The following is a 19,734-nucleotide window of genomic DNA, read 5'->3' as shown; positions in this document are numbered from 1 at the left end:
GTGACTTCGCAGCTGGAAATTAGTAAGAAATTTATTTAGTTTATATTACATATGAGATTGTTATTCTCAGAGCGATGATGTCAGTGGAAGAACCTTAGAGTTCTGATTGGTGTGGCAGCTACAGTACAGCGGAGGTTGATCCCTCTGCTGCGGTGCTCGTATGGTGGAGTCCCCATCAGGATGTGAGCCTCCATGACCGTATGTTGTCCGTGGGCGGGCAGTGTTTGCTGATGTCTGTCCTCTTCTCATTTGAGACGTATTCAGGGCTGCAAAGCTCGCTGATTAATCACAACCATGCAGCGATCATCTAGCCCAGGCCTCGGCAACCTTTTTTGGCTGCGGGTCAAAATAATTAAAATGTGACTATTAAAAAAAATATTCGGGTCAGTGAATATTTTTGGTCCTAACAACCATATATGTGGTCTAGTCGTGACATCGTAACACGTTAAAAGAAATGATATTTGCAGAACTGAAATGGGTCACTTGAAATTACCAAACGGGTCACTTGGTGACCCGCGGGTCATAGGTTGCCAAGCCCTGATCTAGCCAATCGTTGCACTCTCTTCTTAGAACAACGAAATATGTATACGTCGCTAGAAAGTGACATTTGCTTGATGGACATATCCAAGGTCAAATTGTGCAAAAGGAATATTGTGACCTTACGGTGCTTTTTGACTTCCGGTGCTATATTTTTTTCTGTGACCATTTCACAACAAAAAAATATTATTTATGTGAAACCCTATTTTCTAGTCTTAACGAGGGCCTTTGTGTTGTCCCATCCTTTACACTATATTGTCTCGTTTCCATTTAAGCATTTAATTATGGGTTCATTTGATTCCTGAACTTGCTCTATGCAGTAATTTATTATTATATCATAATTTCTCTGTGCAGAAATTTATTATTATATCATAGCCATCTTACTTCATTGAGAGGTCTAAACGATATAACGTCAATATCAAAAATATCCGCTAATTCTTTAAATTTTTCAATTCTTATAGGTGACCTACTAAATATTGTATATATTGTTATTAAAAGGGCTTCGATTTATTAAATAAAAAGCACCCGTTTCCAGGCATTCTCTATTCCTAGATTTCCCCTGTAAGCCAAACAGTGTTGTTGATTCAAGTGCTCAATTTCATCTCGTAGCTGTGCAGCTACACAATTTGTTTTTTCCTAATATTGCAGAGGCTCCATCGGAAGTGAACAAAACCATTTTTTGAAAATCAATATAATTTTCTTTATAAAACTTTTTTAATTCTCTTTGGATAGAAATTCTGTAACATCAAATTAAATTAATAATTCCAGTTAATATTGTTTTATAACATAATTCAGAAACTGGTCTATATTTCATGTATAATATGTTTTTTTCACAGAAATATCAGTGCTTTCATCTACTATTAAAGTACGAAATGAAGATGTTCTTATTCCATCCGTAATTGCTTTACGCTTTTTAATTATGTATATCGTATCAGAATCACATTGCATTTTTTTATATTTTTGCCATAAAATTAATAATTTTATTATTAGATATGAATATTATAAAAAACAGCATAATTCATTATTTTTACAGTCTTACGTTGTAGAATGACAGGCGTTAGCCCAATACGCTATAAAGGGGTGTTACAATAGTAATACACCAGACTGAAATCCAAGTCTGTAAATCATCAATGACATATATTTTATTGATTATACACTATTATTACAGCTTATAATCAATATTTGATTCACTAATAGACCAGTGAAATTTTAAATCAATTGTTTGATACTAAAAGTGAATTATATCGCTTCGGGTTTTAAAACTTCTCGAATGAATTAATGTCCATTTTTCTATGAAAAGTCTTATGCAATTACCATGTACTGCTTTTTTAACAGAGTGTAAAAGTCAATTTTGTTACAATGTTATTTTTTATCCTGTACTACCGAGAATTCCGAACGCCAAATTACCATTTTATGGTAATTGAGACTTTGCTCAAGCTTTTTGTCTCTCCTCAGTGCTAGCATTACCGTCGTTTTATCAGCGATGAAAATTCTCTAAAGTGTTTTCCAAATGCGCTGAAATACGTTTCACTATTTAGATTTATTGTGTAATGGAATTTTGATGCATCTGCGATGAAACGTTTGAACGAGCACAGATGAAGGATTTTATTAATATAAAACATTGGCTCTCAAACTCTTGGGCGTGAATGTGCAATATTATATTATTAGATATGTGTTTTATAACAATTTTAAAACACAGTCTCTGTATATCGTTTCAAAGGTGTTCATCTGAGAATGCGCTGACTCAACGTGCGTACCAAAGCGTGTGCGTAAAAACATAAACATACCCAAAACGTGAGACCATAGATTACATTTTTATAAATAATTTTCATGCATTAGTAAAATATGATTTTAAATTAATTGATTTATAAATTAATAAAAATTGTACTTAAAGATGTATTATAATTAGTCAAAAATATTGAAGCAATGAAAATTACCAATACTACACAAACATTCTTAGATAGGGGAAAAAAATTGTGAAAAATATTTTCACGAATTTATTATTATTATTAAAGATAAAAAGCAGCTAGATATTAGGAGGAAAGAAATTAATACAGTTGTTTCAGAATCGATTTTATAATCTTATGACGTACTTTATAGTTTTTGCTGTGTGTTACTTCTCGAATATTGACGTGAAATTGCAATATTATTTTTTATGGAATTCGCTACCTGCTAGAGAAACATTCTAAATTAAAAATAATGTTTTCTAAATATTATAGTATCGGTATTTGCCGTAAACCATGAATAGACATTTTTTAATCGTCAATATAGTAGAAGTGAAATTCTTTGTAAGAATTGCGCTTATGATTCTGGCTTGAGGCAGAATAAAACATATCATTTTATTTTTGCACGTTGTTATAAATTCCTTTTTTATGTAAAAAAAACTTTGAATCTGTATTGAAAATTGCCAACCGTAATCCTTCTGGACACGTCATATTTCATCCTCTTGACGTGTTGATTGTTTGGCAGTCGCTAAGAGACTGAGAGAGTACGCAATCTGCGTCGCGTTGCTTGGTACTTCATCTGACAGCTATTGGGACTGTCTTCTGTTTGCCTCTGTTGCTGTCGTAGAAATTAATATGAATTTAGCTAACGCGTTGTTTTCACTATTTTACTAATAATTGATTAATAATTGAAAAAAAACATATATTTTTTGTCAAAAAAAATCTTTGAATTCTATGATCTCAAAAAAGATTTCATGTCAGTTTTTGCTGAATTTTCACCTTTTTCAAAATACACATTTTTTTATTATTTTGCATTTTAACAATATTAAATTGCGCTGAAAAGGAAATTTTACCTTCATATCACTAGTTCATTATTTCCTAAATTATGCACTTGCGTATAATGATTCTTAACGTATTGTTAATTTAAATAAAATAATATTTTCTTGACTTCGTGGCAGAGATTTATACATTCAAATATTATTTCAAAAGCTTTTTACTAAATTTAGTGTTCAGTACGTAGGCGTTGAAGGAAAAAAACAGCAAGTCATTTAATGACAATCTGGTGATTAATACTTACTTGTTTGTATCTTATTGACAAAATAAATTAATTAAGTACTGATTTACTGCTAGGTTACAACGGAAGATTAAATAAAAGCACTTGAATCATCCGTTATTGATAATTTAAAATTATATTATTTTTGTCTAACCTACATAAAAAATATAGCATAAAACCTTAACATTGCTTTAGATTAGACATTCGTTTTTTAAAACTTTCTGTTATACATATAACATGTTAGTCATTATGCTCAATGCGTTAAAATTCAATCTTATCATACAAGTAAGTAGTGAGACAACAGAATATGACCAAAACATGTAATTAAAAGCGACAGCAGATTACAATCAATATACATATATTTAATAATTTATTCATTCGTGATATTAGAAAAAGCTATAAATACCTAATCTATGATGATATATCGAAATCATAAGTATATATTAATCACTAATTACAATCGCCCAGATACCATATAAATTGAAAACCACTATTGTTCATACGGGATTTCAACCCAGGTCCTTAAGATATTAATCATCGATTTATATCATTGATTTATCGTGCTCGTTTTTACTTGAAACAATGGAGAAACTTCACCGTACTTCAATTACTATATGGGATTTTTGTCGGACCCGCCGTCGGGGCTTCGCCCTTAGTCTCAAAACGCAGTTACGCTAACGGAGGTATTGCATAACAAGACCACCAGTACATATATAAAACAGAAATAGTATACAATGTATGCTCTCAATCTAGAGTAAATCATACTAAAATATTAATCTAAATCTAATCACTACTAAAATATTAATCTTTATTACTGAAGCGAAGTATTTGCTTTTATTCGATGTAATCGTTGCCGTCGAAAGGAAAAAGCTCCTCTATATATACATATATATTTATATAGACGTTTCTTCAACTAATTAGAGCTAAGTGTGATACTATCAGCATCGTGGACTACGTAAATTTTAATATTTTGCAACAGCGCAAACAGCGTTTTTTTACGGTCCGGTCTATCTACATTGATGGAATAGTTTATCCGCATTCTTATTACGAACAGCATTTTATATAACAAAATTTGCAAGTCTAAGTTTTGACATTTAAAAAAATGTACTTTGCTATAAAAAGTTATTTTTTGTCGAATATGATGGTAACTTTTAGTGAATTCGGTTTGTTATCACCGCTTTGTCAGAGACGGAATTTGGGGGGGGGGGGTCCTCTTATTGGTCAAAACTCGGTAATAGTTCGCTAAAAAATAAATTTCTTAAAAAGGAAAAAATCTTTAGGTAACTTGTATGTCGTTTAAATACTATCAATTCATCACACCTTTCATAGTTAACATTTATCAAATAATTAGACAGGCAATATTTATTTTTGTCAGACTTAGCTTGGCATGTTTGCGTTCCAATCTGGCGAAGAGTGATTGATTATTTGCGGAAACGTGTCAGGAAAGAACTTCGCATCTCTCGAGGGACTATGCTAAATGGGACACTATTAGATTAATGCCTGCCTTTGAGGCCTCTTTTTTATCCTTTGTCTTAAATAAATTCAATTAAAGAACCTTCCCTTTTATTATTTCAGGCGCTCACCTTTTCTATTTGATATATCATTTGGCATGTTTTCACTTACCCATAACAATAAAGCTTATAACCCAGATTTATAGTTTAAGTTAAAATGAACGTTTATTTTTTTAACCAAGCTCTATTTACAATGAATCTATTGATAAGATTTACAATTATAATAATATTAAACTAGAAAATCAAATTTTCCTTTCCATAAAAAAATATATATTAAAAAATGTTCTCACTGAACGGTTTAATAATATTTTTTTATTGTGTTTAAAGAATGCTGGACGATTATTTAATTTTATAGACGGGTCGTGTGTTTGACGTGGCTTAACGTCAACCTATAAATTTTGATTATAACTTAAGCATCAAATAAATAGTTTCTCAGAAGTATAAATATTTTAGTTGGATAAAATCATTTTTAATGAACAAAGTGTGAAAAAGTAATTACTTGTTTGCTTGCACGTATAATGGAAATGCATTTTAAACGAAATTTGCACCTTTAATTTATGCGACGTTGAGAGGGTTGGATTTTTTAATTAGGATAGTGCAGCATAAATTATTCCTCTTGTGTGTATAATAAACGCTACCTTAGTACAATTTCTCGACAATAGAAAATGTAAAAAACTCTACGTACAACTTTAATATATCTGTTACAATGAATGTATAGTTTTCTGTAAAGTTATATTATCACTAGTATATATGATATACATATATAATTTCAGTGAAATCATATCCGAGTACATTTTCACCGATATATACATATTTCATTTAGTACTCATTGCTTTAGCCCCATTTTTTTAAATTATTTTCAAATTGTTTAATTTTTTTATTCTGCTTTGTCCATTTATTTTTATTTCTTTGAATATTTTCCGCATGTCATGAAGATATTGTTTTAAATTTCAGATAATTAATCCGACCATATCTTAAATGTTATTCAAAACTAAAAAATATTTTATTGTTTCAAGAATTCTGTAGTTATCTGAAAAAACTATTAAGTAATATATGGGTTGGTAAGATAACTGGTTTTGTAGCTAAATTATTAGCTAAGCAGAATGAAATTCGCTCCAAAAACAAATTATGTCCTAATTACTGTATTCATTAAAAAGTGTTAAATTTCAAAGTCATAAAATTAAAATATGTCAAAGTTTATTAAAAAAATTAATTTGATTTTTTTTCTAGAATTTAAACAATGGATTTACCTTATTACATAAAATTACACATAGGCTTTCCTGGTATAAAAAACTTATATTTAATTTACTGTGAGCAAAATGATCATTCATCAACAAGGAAACGAGACAATGGCGTAAAGAATGAGACCACACAAAAGCCCTCGCTACGACCAGAAAGAATCACATAACTAGCACGCAAGTATTTTACTGTAAATATTCTCCGGCATTGAAAGAATATTTCTTTGTTGCGAAACGGTCACAGAAACAATAAATCACCAGATCCACAAGATCCCCGTTGACAATGTCCATCAATCAAATATCGCTTTCTAAAGGCGTATACTTATTTCGCTGTTCTAAGAAACAAATACATCTAAAGCCTGGAATCCGATGAGGAGATGACAGTCACAAGCAGCCACTCGAAGAGACCAGCAGACTTGACAGATTTAAAAAAATGCCCATCTGCAAAGTGACGTCTATTAATTTTGAATTAAAATACATATAATAATTTATGATTCGTAGATTTTCAGTCTGGTGGTTTTAATATCTACTTTGTATTTATTCTTCTAGGAATTAATTTTATCGGATTGACTTATCCAGTTGGTACATATAAAAACCGTTGTAATGAATTGGGATTATGCCAGTCAGGCTCCAACGAAATATATAAAATAAATAAATAAAACTACCGGTAAAAAAATATTCTTATCAGTGAAAATATATTTTCATTAGTAGCACACATTTAATGTAACATATTCATATAACAGATATTGCGATCCACTTCAAAGTTCAAGACATCATAACCTTAGCGTACGGACTCTGACCATCAAAGATCACAGACTCCGCTGCTTCTCTCTTCACATCAACAAAGAGTTGAACACGCTTTTGCGTAACGGTCTCAATTTTTTATACAAAAAATATTAACATTTTAACACTTCTGACACAAGAATAGAATAATAAGCTCAATAAATATCAATTTATTATCACCCAATAACGTAAGTTAAAATAGTTAGGTTTGATTATAATTATAATTTTATACAAGTATTTTAAAAATAGTCATATTCTTAAAGAGGTTACTTTAGAATATGACTATCTATAAAATACTTCACAGCCTTGTGTTATTATAATTTGATATAATTATAAAAAATTATTGCTATTTAATCTAAGTTATTTTTTATTAAATATATGTATTATATTATAGCTTAGTTGTAAAACATAAAAATTATCTAGAAATTAAATAGCTCAATATACTTTTACATAAAAGAAAAATTAAAATTGGCATAACTGATATTTCAGCTGCAAGCAATCGATACGGTTCTATTGTCGGCATTTGTACAATTAAATTCGCTGGGGAATGCAAACTTGTTAAACCGAGCGGGAAATTATTCGACGACAAAAGCTTTGTTTTTTTACATGAACGATTTTTCCTCATTTGAACGTTTTTGTCGGCTGCATTGGAATGTTTAATTATATTATTATTGAATTACGTGTCAACGTATTATATAATTGTGAAAAGTAAATTACGAGATTAAGTTTTTAAAGCGGGCTATACGGTTTCTTTGTAAAATTTAATAAAATCCTAAGGGAAGGAGTAAGCTTATATTCTGGCTTCGAGTAAAGTGGAAAGAAGTTCAATTTTTCTTTCAACTAAATGGAATTATCAAATCAAAGGTAATGCTAGCCTTTCGTCAGCTTAAGTCTACCTTCATACATTATTGATTGCCTAAATCAATTTTACGCAAAGGGTTTTGGTTAAAAAATATTTGAGATAAATATAATATAATAAGTTTTCCTGAGAGGGAGCGCCGAAAAATATTGTATTTGAAAAGAGAGTATTGATTCATCGAAGTTATGGGCTCTAAATTATGTTTATGTACTTTTAAGATAAATATTTAAATACATAACAGCTACAGAGAGAAAAATAAATAAATACTTACAAAACAATAAGATATATTTAAATACAATAATTACTACATTATAATATAATGCGTTCTACAAACGATACTTGGAAATGCAAGCGCCAGTAATTAGGTGCCACACAAAAGCAAAATTCTTCGAGAATCTCTGCATTGTGTATGTTTCCTAGCAGCATTTCCAAAGTATCCCAGCAAACCTCGAGGGAAGCATAACTTATCAAACAAACCAGCAAATCACTCTTTAATGGAAATAAAAATTATCGAAAGTATTTGTTTTCAATGAATCGGTATGCTGTTTATTTTTTATGTATTTTATATATTGTTGATTATAATTATGACTATACTTAGTACAAGTAAATGGAGCAGGAACCCTCGACTTCTATTCTATTACCGACGGAGCTTTCGCGTTAATTATTTTATACCCCGATTACTCACCACACAACGTGAGAATTATTATCATTACCCATTGCACTAGAGTACCGCTTAAATGGTATATCATGGAACACATTATAATGCGCCGACAGCCTCTGTGGAATATACACAAATGGGTCAGTTGGTTGCCGAGCTTCGCGTAGGAAAGACGTCGCGACACCTCTGCTACTAGCATTAAACACCCGAACATGTAGTTGGACCTCACATCGGAAAAATAATCGAAAGCAGGTGAAAAATCTCATATTTATAAAAATATAACGTTTATCGAAAAAATAAAAATCCGTTGATATGTCAACGCGTGTGTACATTACTCTGTTCGGCATTTTTATCACGTCACTCTTCGAGAGAGTTTGGTTCAAGTTCGGAATCTAGGAGCATACGTGCTGTCTTACCTAAATTTCCTTGGCTATAAATCTTTCTGTTTTCCTCGCGAGGCCAGATTGCTGTTTTCGTACATGTTAATATAAACATATACATACGTTGCCGTCAATGTGTGAAAATATCATCGGTAGTGGTTATTTGATTTTTTTACTATAAACAAATATGTGTTGATTTCAAATGAATTTTTTTAATTTTCTTCTTTTGTTATAACGATTTTATCAAAGTAAATAACAACAAATATTGCTATAACAACGAAAACTATACGTACCAAGAAAAAAAAGATAGATTTTAAATTAGCACACTATGTACAATTGTTTGCATACTATAACCATAATTCATCAATCTTGGATTTATAAACATTAGAAATGATTTTTATATCTAGATGCCTTCATAAATATTGTATAGTGGTTTAAATATGCATTTTAATACTAATCATATTTATAATAAATAGCAAATATTAACGAAAATTGCGGTATAATAAAAATCGAAAACAATAACAAAATTGAAAAGCAAATTTGAGCTCAAATTAAAAAAATGTATTTTTGTAAAACACTTATTACAACGTTTAATCAGATATTGTAACAGGTAATACAGCAATTAGCATCTGCTTCTAATTCACTTTCACAAAACTACTGTGATTATAAAATGATCAAAATGGTAGTATTTCCCACAAATAATTTTCTATGCACATAAGCATACCATGATTGTTAATATAAATTGAATTTAACTTTTAAATTACCAGAAGCATTTATATCTAAATACATGCTTTTAAATCTACGACTATAAGTTTTGCTGCCAACTTTATAGGACAATCAAAATTGTAAAACATATGTGCCAAAGCTAACCTAACATCTTTTTAGGTAGATTTCTTAAGAAATATACACTGTTGCAAAATGGCAGCTATTAAAAAAAATAATTAAATTGTTATTCCTAAAAAAAATCTCAAGGAAAGATATAATAAAATCTGAAGACATGATCCATACTTTTAATTATATCGACATAAAACTTGTTCCAAATAGATTTTGTAAACACATCTCGTTTAAGTTCGTTATCCAATCTAATTCGCAATATTGTTTCAAAATGGAGACTTATAAAAAAAAATTATAAAGCTGGTTAAAATATTGTCAGAGGAAAGGTATAAATGTATGTTTTTATATTTTAAGCCACATATATTTTGCTGTAGCTTTAAACATATTCACATGAAACTACTTCTAAAATTTATTTTAGAAATATCTCGACAAAGCCTAATTCACTTTTTATTTTAAAATAGCGGCTTAATTAAAAATAGTATTTGGGTATCAATATTTTTTTAAAATGGTATATAAAAAAAATTATACTTCGTTAAATCTCTTATTGCCTAATTTTTTGCCCTTATTGACCTTTAAACTTTTTAGATAGGAAGTCAAAAATGTTTATTAAATATGTAATATTTTTTTACATGCATTTATATACAGAAATTTACCTTTGAAAAACACGAAAATTGCTGTACTTTTAATTATATCGACATGAAACTTGTTCTAAAATAGATTTTGCAAACATCTCCGTTAAGTTCGTTATCACGTCTGATCCATCATATTGTTTCAAAATGACAACTACTAAAAAAATTGAAAAATTGGTCCCTTAAAGAAAAAATAAAATCAGTAAAATTTGTTTTAAAATAAAAATTTAATTAAAATAAAATTTTAAAACATATTTTCTTTTAAATTTTTAGCCACATATGTGGCTACATATTTTAGCCACATATTTTGCCTTAGTTTAAATCAGGCGCGTACGGTAAAATACATTCCTTTTCGCTCGCTCGCGTGTTAAGTGATGAGAGTGAGCGAGAAGAAGTGGACGTGTAGAACGCTTAACGCACGCCCTTATTTCTCACTCACTCTCGTCATTTTACACGCAATCGAGTGAAAGAGCATGTATCTTAACATACGCGTCTGGTTTAAAGCATATCCGCATGAAATTTGTTCTAAAAATTTCTCAACAAATATCAGTTCGTTAGTCAAACTTGTCCGCTATCGTATTTCAAAAAAGTGGCTTTTCAAAAGCTGTGATTTGTTTAGTAAAAATTTTCATAAGTAGTAAATATAAAAAATTTTAACCTTTGTTAAAAATTTTTTTTCTTCTTTTACATAACATCATAACTTTTTAGTTATGATGTTATACAATAAATAATAAAATATTTTTTTACCCATTTTAATTACAGAAATCTACCTAATTCTTACGAACTTTGTCGGTTCGATATTTTCTAAATTTAATATTGTGTTAAAAACTCCACACTTATAATATTTTTATAAGTGTGAAGTTTTGCTATAAATTGATAAATACTATTTTTAAATTAGACGTAAAATTTTTGTTCAATAATTATTATATACATTCTTGTTTTTTCAAATCGTAGTTCTTCGTCACGTAGTCTTCATATCGTATCTAAGATGGTATTGGACTCTTGAAAATTTGGATAACCAGCTCGAAGCGGTCGCTTTCTCGGTCTTCGTAATCGTTTCGGCTTAGCTCCGCTTAGGGTAAGTTCAGCTGAACTCTCGCTTTTTAAGTCGGCAGTAAAGTTATACATCTAGATAAAGTTTCTAACCAATGTGTCTAAGATAAGTGTTCTGGTTTATATACCCTTGAGAATTATGGGAAGTACATCATCCTTTTCAGTCGTCAATCCTCTGACTTATATCGATTATTCAGGGTAGAATGTTATTGTCTAATACAGATCTTATCGGACATACTGACATTTTCTGCTGCATAATACGTAATCCATAGCTTCTGCATTTGCTTCTGCGTGGTTCAAAAATACTAATTAATTGGAAAAAGTATACCATGAACCGGATCTTAATAGACTTTTTGAAGTGTGTAACAGCGTAATAGTAAAGTCGATATTAGTATATTTTTAATGCGCGATACGAGAATGCTGTGTTTAGTGAGAGACCTGTTTGGTGGAAATATTTGACACCGCCTCTAATATGTGTTAAAGTAAGGTCCATGTTTTTTAGTCTGGTTCGGAAATAATTATGGACCATTAATGGATGTCCGCTTAAAAACGCATTTCTGTGCCGACGAAAAATTCAGATTCTTTGTAAATATAAGAGATACAATTTAGTTATATAACCCTTTTAGCAAGTCTTTCTCAACTCATTTCAATGCAATGATCTAGATAGTCTGGACATTGGCTTAATTTATTTTATTTGAAAAATTAAAATTTTATTATTTTAATTTTTTTTCTTTTACTTTTGTATTTATCATGATTTATATATAATTATATTGTCATTTATAATATAAAAATGTAGTAGCAATATATATCTTATTCGTGTATTAAGTTTTAAAAAACTACAACTAAAAAATCAAGAGTACAAATAATTGATAAAATATTTTCTACATAATACAAAAGAAAACTAGTATTACATTCATTGCAATGTAATTCGTTACAATAGATAGTACATATATATAAATATATTTACTTGATTTTTCAATATAAAAAAATATTAGTAAAATTTTGTTGTATTTTTTAAAAACAGACAGCGTATTAGGCTAGATTGAATTTTTACATCAGATTTTAGTTAAAAATTGGTTATAATCAAATCACCAAAAATATAGCTAAAATGGCCTGAGGTATACTTGATTAAGTATCTTAGCTAATCTGTTTCGCTACCCTGTATTAAAATTTTAGCTGTTCAAAAAATAAAAATAAAAGTAGCAAGGCAAAAACAGCTGTATTTAAAAATAAAACTCTGACATCTAAATACGTTACTTCCGACTGTAGTCAGAATCTGTCATCTATTATCTGGCGGAGGGAAGGAAGTTCTTGAAACCTAAACTTTTTAAATTTGGATTTCTCACTAAAAATTTTGTCGGTTAAAAACGGCGGTTTTTATCTAGTTCTGAGAAGCGGTTTGGCGTAACAGATGTATTTAATACTATGTTTGACGTTTTACTTATTGCGTGGATCATTTTTGCGACAAAACCCTGCAATGACTGTTAATTCAATGTTTTAAATCTCTAGTGTCTGCCAAAGTCCGAATTAGAATGTATTTTTACAAACTGGAAATTGTGATATTTTGTAATTACATCATTCATCGGCATGTTTCTTTACATATATATGTAAAAATAGTTGTAAAGCAATTATTTTTAGGGCTCAATTATTGTGCCCGTATTTCAAATACAATTTTTAAAGTTCATTTGCTTATAAACATTCTTGTCGAATATGACGTTTACTTTTAGCGAATTCCTTTTGCCTACGCCACTTTGTGTTAGCTATAAAGTATGTTAATTTTTACTGTATTATATAATATCTTTTGACATCATAAATACGATTTTTTTCTCTTTACCGGAAGTTAAAAAATCAACATAGATCATATATATTTATATATAAACAATAATGATAATGCAGTTCAGCTTTAAATATAAAAAAAGTTTAAATCAAAATAGAAAACTACATAAAATTCTTAAAATGTTGACAAGTTCTAAGCTAGAATAGTACGAATAAGCATGTTTTTTATGTATTCATATATTAAAACGGAAAGCGTAATTTTAGTGAATAACTAAAGTGACCATTAGATTGATTGGAAAAAATGTGTATAAAGCGACTAAGCACTTTTCTTCATCGTCATTTTAAATTTATTTTCAGCAATCGATTTTACACGTAAGAGACTTGCTCTGCTGGAATTATGTTTCCTTTGTGCATCCGATATCATACCTGGGTATTACAACATATTGTTAAGTAAAGCAGAGAGAGAGAGAGAAACCAATTTGTGCGGTTTACACAAATCTCGTCTCATCCGACAGATTAAGTGCACGACTCGACTCAGCAAAGAGAGAGAGAGAGAGCAAGAGATTTGGCTACCGTCACAACTTTGGTAGCTATATGACTTACTTTAATACGCTGGATAAAATGAACATGATTTTCCTAATGGAAACATCGAGGATTAATCTGATACTTGAAAGAGTGCTGTGATTAATTTTTCAAGTCGTACGCGTGCCAGATGTATGGCGATATAACTCAACAGGTCTGCCACAACGCCCTTCAAATATAAAATGGATTTCCTGGGCGGATAAAGCTCTTTTCCTTTTTCCAACTCTCGCGGAATACAACTAAAGTACCTATGCTCCCAAGGGGTTACGTAATACTTCATACTGCATGATACTATATATACTTTATATTTTATTTTTAGCAAAGTTTCCAACCATCTTTATTAGATGGGTTAGCGTCTTATTCAATTACTTAAAGTGTAATCCTATCTAGATTGAATTTTCCTAGTTCAATTTCCAGGATATGAAAAATATTTTCACGATAAAAATATTTTAAAAAACGTTTAGAACCACTGGCGCGCAGGCGAAGCGCACGTAAAATGTTTACGAGTGTTTGCGAGTGTTTCAATCTTGATGAATATTTGTACTGCTTTATTATATTGAGACTGGTACTTGTGCGTCTACATATTTCAAAAACGCATGGTGTCACGTATGTATAATACTATCAAACAAACAATAGTACAACGGCTTACATTTTAACTAGATTGTGTTAGCATAAACAGACAACTCAGTTATCTGTTACGTATCTAATATATTTTTTCCAAACAACTGCTTTTAAAAGCTGGAGATTTGGCAACGCACAGGGCAATTATATTATAGTCACACCCTACTGACTTGTCAGTACTTATATAGGTTCCTTTTTGTCAGTATAGACACCGACTATCGCTTGTTTAGCTCTATTTGAAAGGTGCATTTTCAAATGGTCTTACTCCATCCAAATCTTTGATCGTCACGTGCGCTTGTATAAAACTCGCGAGAATAATTAACTTGTTTTCTAAGTTGCAAATACTCATCTGCTATTTATTATAAAAAAGTAGCCATTTAAACGCGGAAATTATAAACGATTATTTTAGTGATATAATATTATCATCACAAAAAATTCATTTAAACAGTTTTTATGGATTTCATTATTATTAAATTATTAAAACAATATTCATGTTAGTTGTTTTTATTAAAATTTATTTTATAAGATATACTTGAAGTACTGTCTTGTAGTTTCTAAGTCATCTTGATGATCGAGTCGAACTCTTTAGCTAATTAGCTGAACCGAACCGGAAGGTTGATGTGAAAGCTACTGCTTTATCTGGCTTTTTGGGATTCAGGTGACAGCTGGATCTACTCTAATATCCAGAATGGATAATTCCTGCTTTCTTGCACTACTAAGGGATTTCTTTGTCAATATGACTATAGCTTGAGTTTGACTTAAGTCTCTTTTATTCCATGCTGGAAGCGAATTTGTAGTTATATGTTTGTTTTCGAAGGAAGTACCAGAAAAAAATATTTTTTTTATGTATCTGTTTTCTCCGTGAAAGTACGCTTTCAGTTCTCGGTTATCTGGATAATGTGATTATTCACAACGGAAACATACTATTTGTGGTTTTTTAATAAAGTTTGAGCAACGGTAATTTAAAAATTGTTTAAATTGCCAACGTTGTCTTTCTTCTAATTGTGATTTCAGTTTTAACTAGGCTTACTTACGGGATATCTAAAAAATGGCATATCGTAAATTTTTGCATTTTAAAATGCTGGGATGTGCTAGGTTGTAATTCTGGATGCTAAAAAAAGGTCATCTCAGAAATTTTGTAAACCGAGACTGATGGTATGAAACTGGGACGTATGCTAAGCCTATTTTCAACCAACTGTTGGTTTTTCCAAATGCTTTGAAGCTGTTAATGTATACCGTTTAAAAAATCTGCTCAGCTACAAAATTGATTGTTTACCACCTTAAAAAGTCCAGAAGCAGTATTGTAAGCTTTTAGTCCTTGACGATAGAAAATAGTCTTAAATAAAAAAAAATAATATTATTTTGATGCACTATTTCTTATAATATGTCTATATATTATTTTTGCGACAGTTTTTTGAGTTTATGTTTTTATTATTATGATTTGATTCTAAATGTATATTATCAAAAAATATTATAAATATCTAAAAACGACATTAAAAGTAAGATTCAAAAGCACAATTGAGTGACCATGCTCCAGCGATCGGGAGTGAGCTCGTGGAGGTAGCAAAGTTTTCTATTTTTATGGTTTTTTTACCTCACTCAATTAACGCACATTTACTGATACGAAAGCTATATAAATTTTCATTATTGTACTATCAAACTTTTCAAGCTACTGTATCACACCATATTCTAAATTTATACTTTTAAATAAGATTTTTAGAAGCCAGAAGGTGAAAATAAATCAAAAATTGTTATTGATAATTTGAGCTATCGCAGATACACGAACATAAAATATGTTTAAAAAAATATAATATGGTTTTAACTAACGGTCGGTAAATTATAGTCTGTACTTTGAACTTTATGCTAATTTTAATTTTGCCTGTCTACTTTTCCTACAAGGAATTTGGGTCCATATAATCAGGGGTTCCGTTCGTTTTTATTCCACCAACGTACAGTAGTCTAAATTAACAATCTACAGGTATAAGCACTGATTATTAATACTAAAATTTAATACAAATATGACAACAACATTCTATTATTCGGCAATGATTAATTAAAATATTACATATTTAGCATTTTAAGCCATTTTCAAACGTTCCTTTGTAGTATTTTTAATATTACACATTATGTATTTTTTATTTATTACTCACATAAGCAGCTAATATATTTATTTTCTAGTATTTTATTCAGCAGTGTCACTAGTATCTTAATATTGCACTAACACGTGTTACAAAGTGTTTTTTAAGTTTTCCCATGTATGTTTTAAACGTGTCAAAATACAATATTTAAAACTTACAAAAGTCACGTTATCAATACCTCTATCTAACAAAAATAATTCGACGCCTGACTTAATTCAAATTTAAACAAATTCCGAGGCGCAGCTGCAACATAACACACGCCACTGTTTAACACTATAAACATAATATTGTACAAAATTCCGTTTACACTTAATGAAAAGGCTTTTAATAGATAAAGGATTTTTCTCTCTCTCGAAAATTCAGAATTGAATAAGCAGTATTATAAAAGGATATTTAGAGTCGGTACTTCAAAGCAGTACTTTAATTTTTCTCTTTGGTTTCAATAAAGTTTAATTTAAGTTTAATTTGAGGTTTAAGACAACCGGTGTTTCAGTGGTGTTCTGACGAAGAACTACTACACAAACGATTGATTAAGTATTAATATAATAAATATATATACTCAATAAATTATAATACATGAGTATTATAATTTTTTTATAACACTTACTTGCTCAATCTAAGCATTTAATCGGTTACGGGCGAAGCCCCGATGGCGGCCCTTTGCTGTACTTCTGTAGAGATCCGACAAGATAAGAGCATGGTCTAGGTGTCTGACCTGAAGGTGTAGGCCCTCAGTGTTATTTCAATGGGTTTCGCGGAACCAAAACTTTTTTATTTTAATGAGGCTAGTTCCGAAAAACGTCGCCACATACATATATATATTAAAATAAAATTTACTAATAGTGTTATAAAAATTCATTTATAATGACTTTACCTAAATTTATTTACTTTCATATTGCCGAAGTCATCAAATAAAGTTTTACTGTTATTTCAACATTTTGATTGCCGAAATCAAAAAAATCGGTTTTTGCTATTTTAGCGAATTTTTATATATTTTGGTTAACTATATTTGCTTCAAATTTTTAAGAAACATCTTTTTTTTAATGTCAATAATAGCACACTAACTTCTTAAAATATAAAAAAATTTAATTTCAATTAGAATAGTATCTCTAAAATAAATTTTGCTTCAAAATAGAGGCTAATCAAAAATTTAAAAAATCATTTCTTCCTTAAAAATAATCTCAGAGAAAAATTGTAAGGGTAAAAATCGTTTTAAAATATAAATTTAAGGTAAATAAAAATAATTTAAAGAAATGTTTTTTTCACATTATTTTATCAATTATGCGGGATATAGCTAAATTTGGGGTAACGATAACTTCCGTAGTTTCAATCATATCGAGATGAAATTTGCTCTAAAAATATATTATGTTATATTTCATAATCTTGCTTCGAAATGGCGGCTTAAATTTTTTTTTTTAAATCGTATTTTTGTTAAAAATATTGATGTAATACATAAAAACATTTTTGTCGTTTATATGGGATATAGCGATATTTGAAGACATTATAACTACCGTAGATTAAATCAAATCAACGTTTAATTTATTAGTTTCTTAGTCAATATAATCCACTATGTTAATTCAATACGGCAGCTTTTAAAAATATTTTTTTTAAATAGTTTATATAAAAAAAATGTTCTATAATATTTGTAAAAATAATAAAAACAAAATTTACCTAGTTATTACGGCATTTACCGTTTTTTTTAATTAAACACATACATTGATTGAGAACAATTAGTTATCGAGTCAGTTAAAAATATTTACTTTAAATAATGAACAAAATCTAATTTCAATATAGCCCTGATTTTGGGTTTACCGCTACATAGTGACGAAAAAGGTTTTCGAACGCTAAGCTAGAGATATATTGATGTATGTATATACAGTTGTAACTCGCATTAGACACCTGTTTCTTCCCACAGAGACATTATTAAAAACAACCCAACCGCGAAAGCTCATCCTTTTCACTCTACCGGTATAAAAATTCGGCTCTAATTGTCATTCTTTTCTAAAAATATCATTCGAATAAAACATTTCTTCTGCTTTCAATTACATACTTCACGTTTATGAAAACATTTAGATTTCTCGTATGAATATTCGTTTTGCTATTCATAACATTCTAAAAGAGCGTACGTCGTGCCTTGAATAAAATAAAAGGGTTTCCTATCAAAGCTCAACGTTGGTCTTTTTCGCATATCTTATATATTAAACAGCGCAGTCTTGGTGAAATCCCGTTAAACGGGAAATTTCCTTATTAGATTTCGCTAGCGAACAATTTGGTTAGTAAAGTGAAAGCCCTAGAAAAGGTCTCGACTAGAATCGACTGTAAATTGGACGTCCTCGTGTGGGTTTAGGGGTCGAGGGAGAGTTCATTTCATGCATATTCATAAAGCGAGTGCGTAATGAAAATGATTAAAAATTAACAAAGTCGTAAAGCTATGCCCGACCGAACGGTAGCGATAATTAAATCCACGAATTTAATTATCAGCCGGGAGGGGTAGGAATTCTGTAGGATCTAAGCGCCGATTGGAGAGTGCTAATATAAGATCGAAAATCTGCGTCTAAATTAACGTGTATTTTTTCTTTTAACCATTTTTGAAAAATCACCCTACAATCTATGCTTTTAATCTTAATCATTGGTAACGACCGGTATAGACACATAGTGTTTAATGAAATTAGTTTTCAAAGCCCCTATTTTAAACTAATTCACAAAGGAAAGTGTACCACTATTCAGCTAACCTATATAAACAATGATATATTATACGTTTATACAATATATCATAAAACAGTTTATTTTATTATTTATTATACTATGTTGTATTTTCACCATTTGCATTTTTATAAACCAACTTTTTATCTTCGTGCTCTAAGAAGGGTGACTTGGATGTCTAGAATTTTTCTCGGTAGACCAAAAGCTTCCCGTTGTATTCTCCATAAAAAATCTAAAAGTAAGAAAATATTTTTTATGATCTTTTCAACTGAATTACGCTATAGAATTGCACCTTTTAATTTATTCTGAACCAAGTTCGCTTTTCATCACACTGGAATAAAAAATGACACCATTAACGGATATCTGGGTAAAGTTGGTAAGGTACTTTGTGAAGTTTATTTTAATAGTTAATACGCGGCTTTTGTGGTAATTTAA

General features: G+C 29.8%; 1 protein-coding gene across 3 annotated transcripts in view; it reads left to right on the top strand.

Annotated features, from left to right (window-relative positions):
- Positions 1 to 8,726: 8,726 nt before the first annotated feature.
- The window catches only part of LOC148225899 (uncharacterized), a 41,729-nt gene continuing 30,721 nt past the window's right edge, over positions 8,727 to 19,734 (top strand). The window contains exons 1-2 of one of the 3 annotated variants that reach the window (XM_088204295.1): positions 8,748 to 8,835; positions 11,381 to 11,504. The gene's annotated coding sequence lies outside the window, so the exon portion shown is untranslated. Of the gene's footprint in view, positions 8,836 to 11,380; positions 11,505 to 19,734 lie in introns of all 3 variants that reach the window. The other 2 variants (XM_088204294.1, XM_088204296.1) reach the window with 2 other exon arrangements.

Source organism: Plectrocnemia conspersa, unplaced genomic scaffold, assembly GCF_051122295.1.
Source record: "Plectrocnemia conspersa isolate PC_06_02 unplaced genomic scaffold, ASM5112229v1 ptg000014l, whole genome shotgun sequence".
In the NCBI taxonomy this organism is placed as follows: domain Eukaryota; kingdom Metazoa; phylum Arthropoda; class Insecta; order Trichoptera; family Polycentropodidae; genus Plectrocnemia; species Plectrocnemia conspersa.
This window is presented reverse-complemented; position numbering and strand designations above follow the sequence as displayed.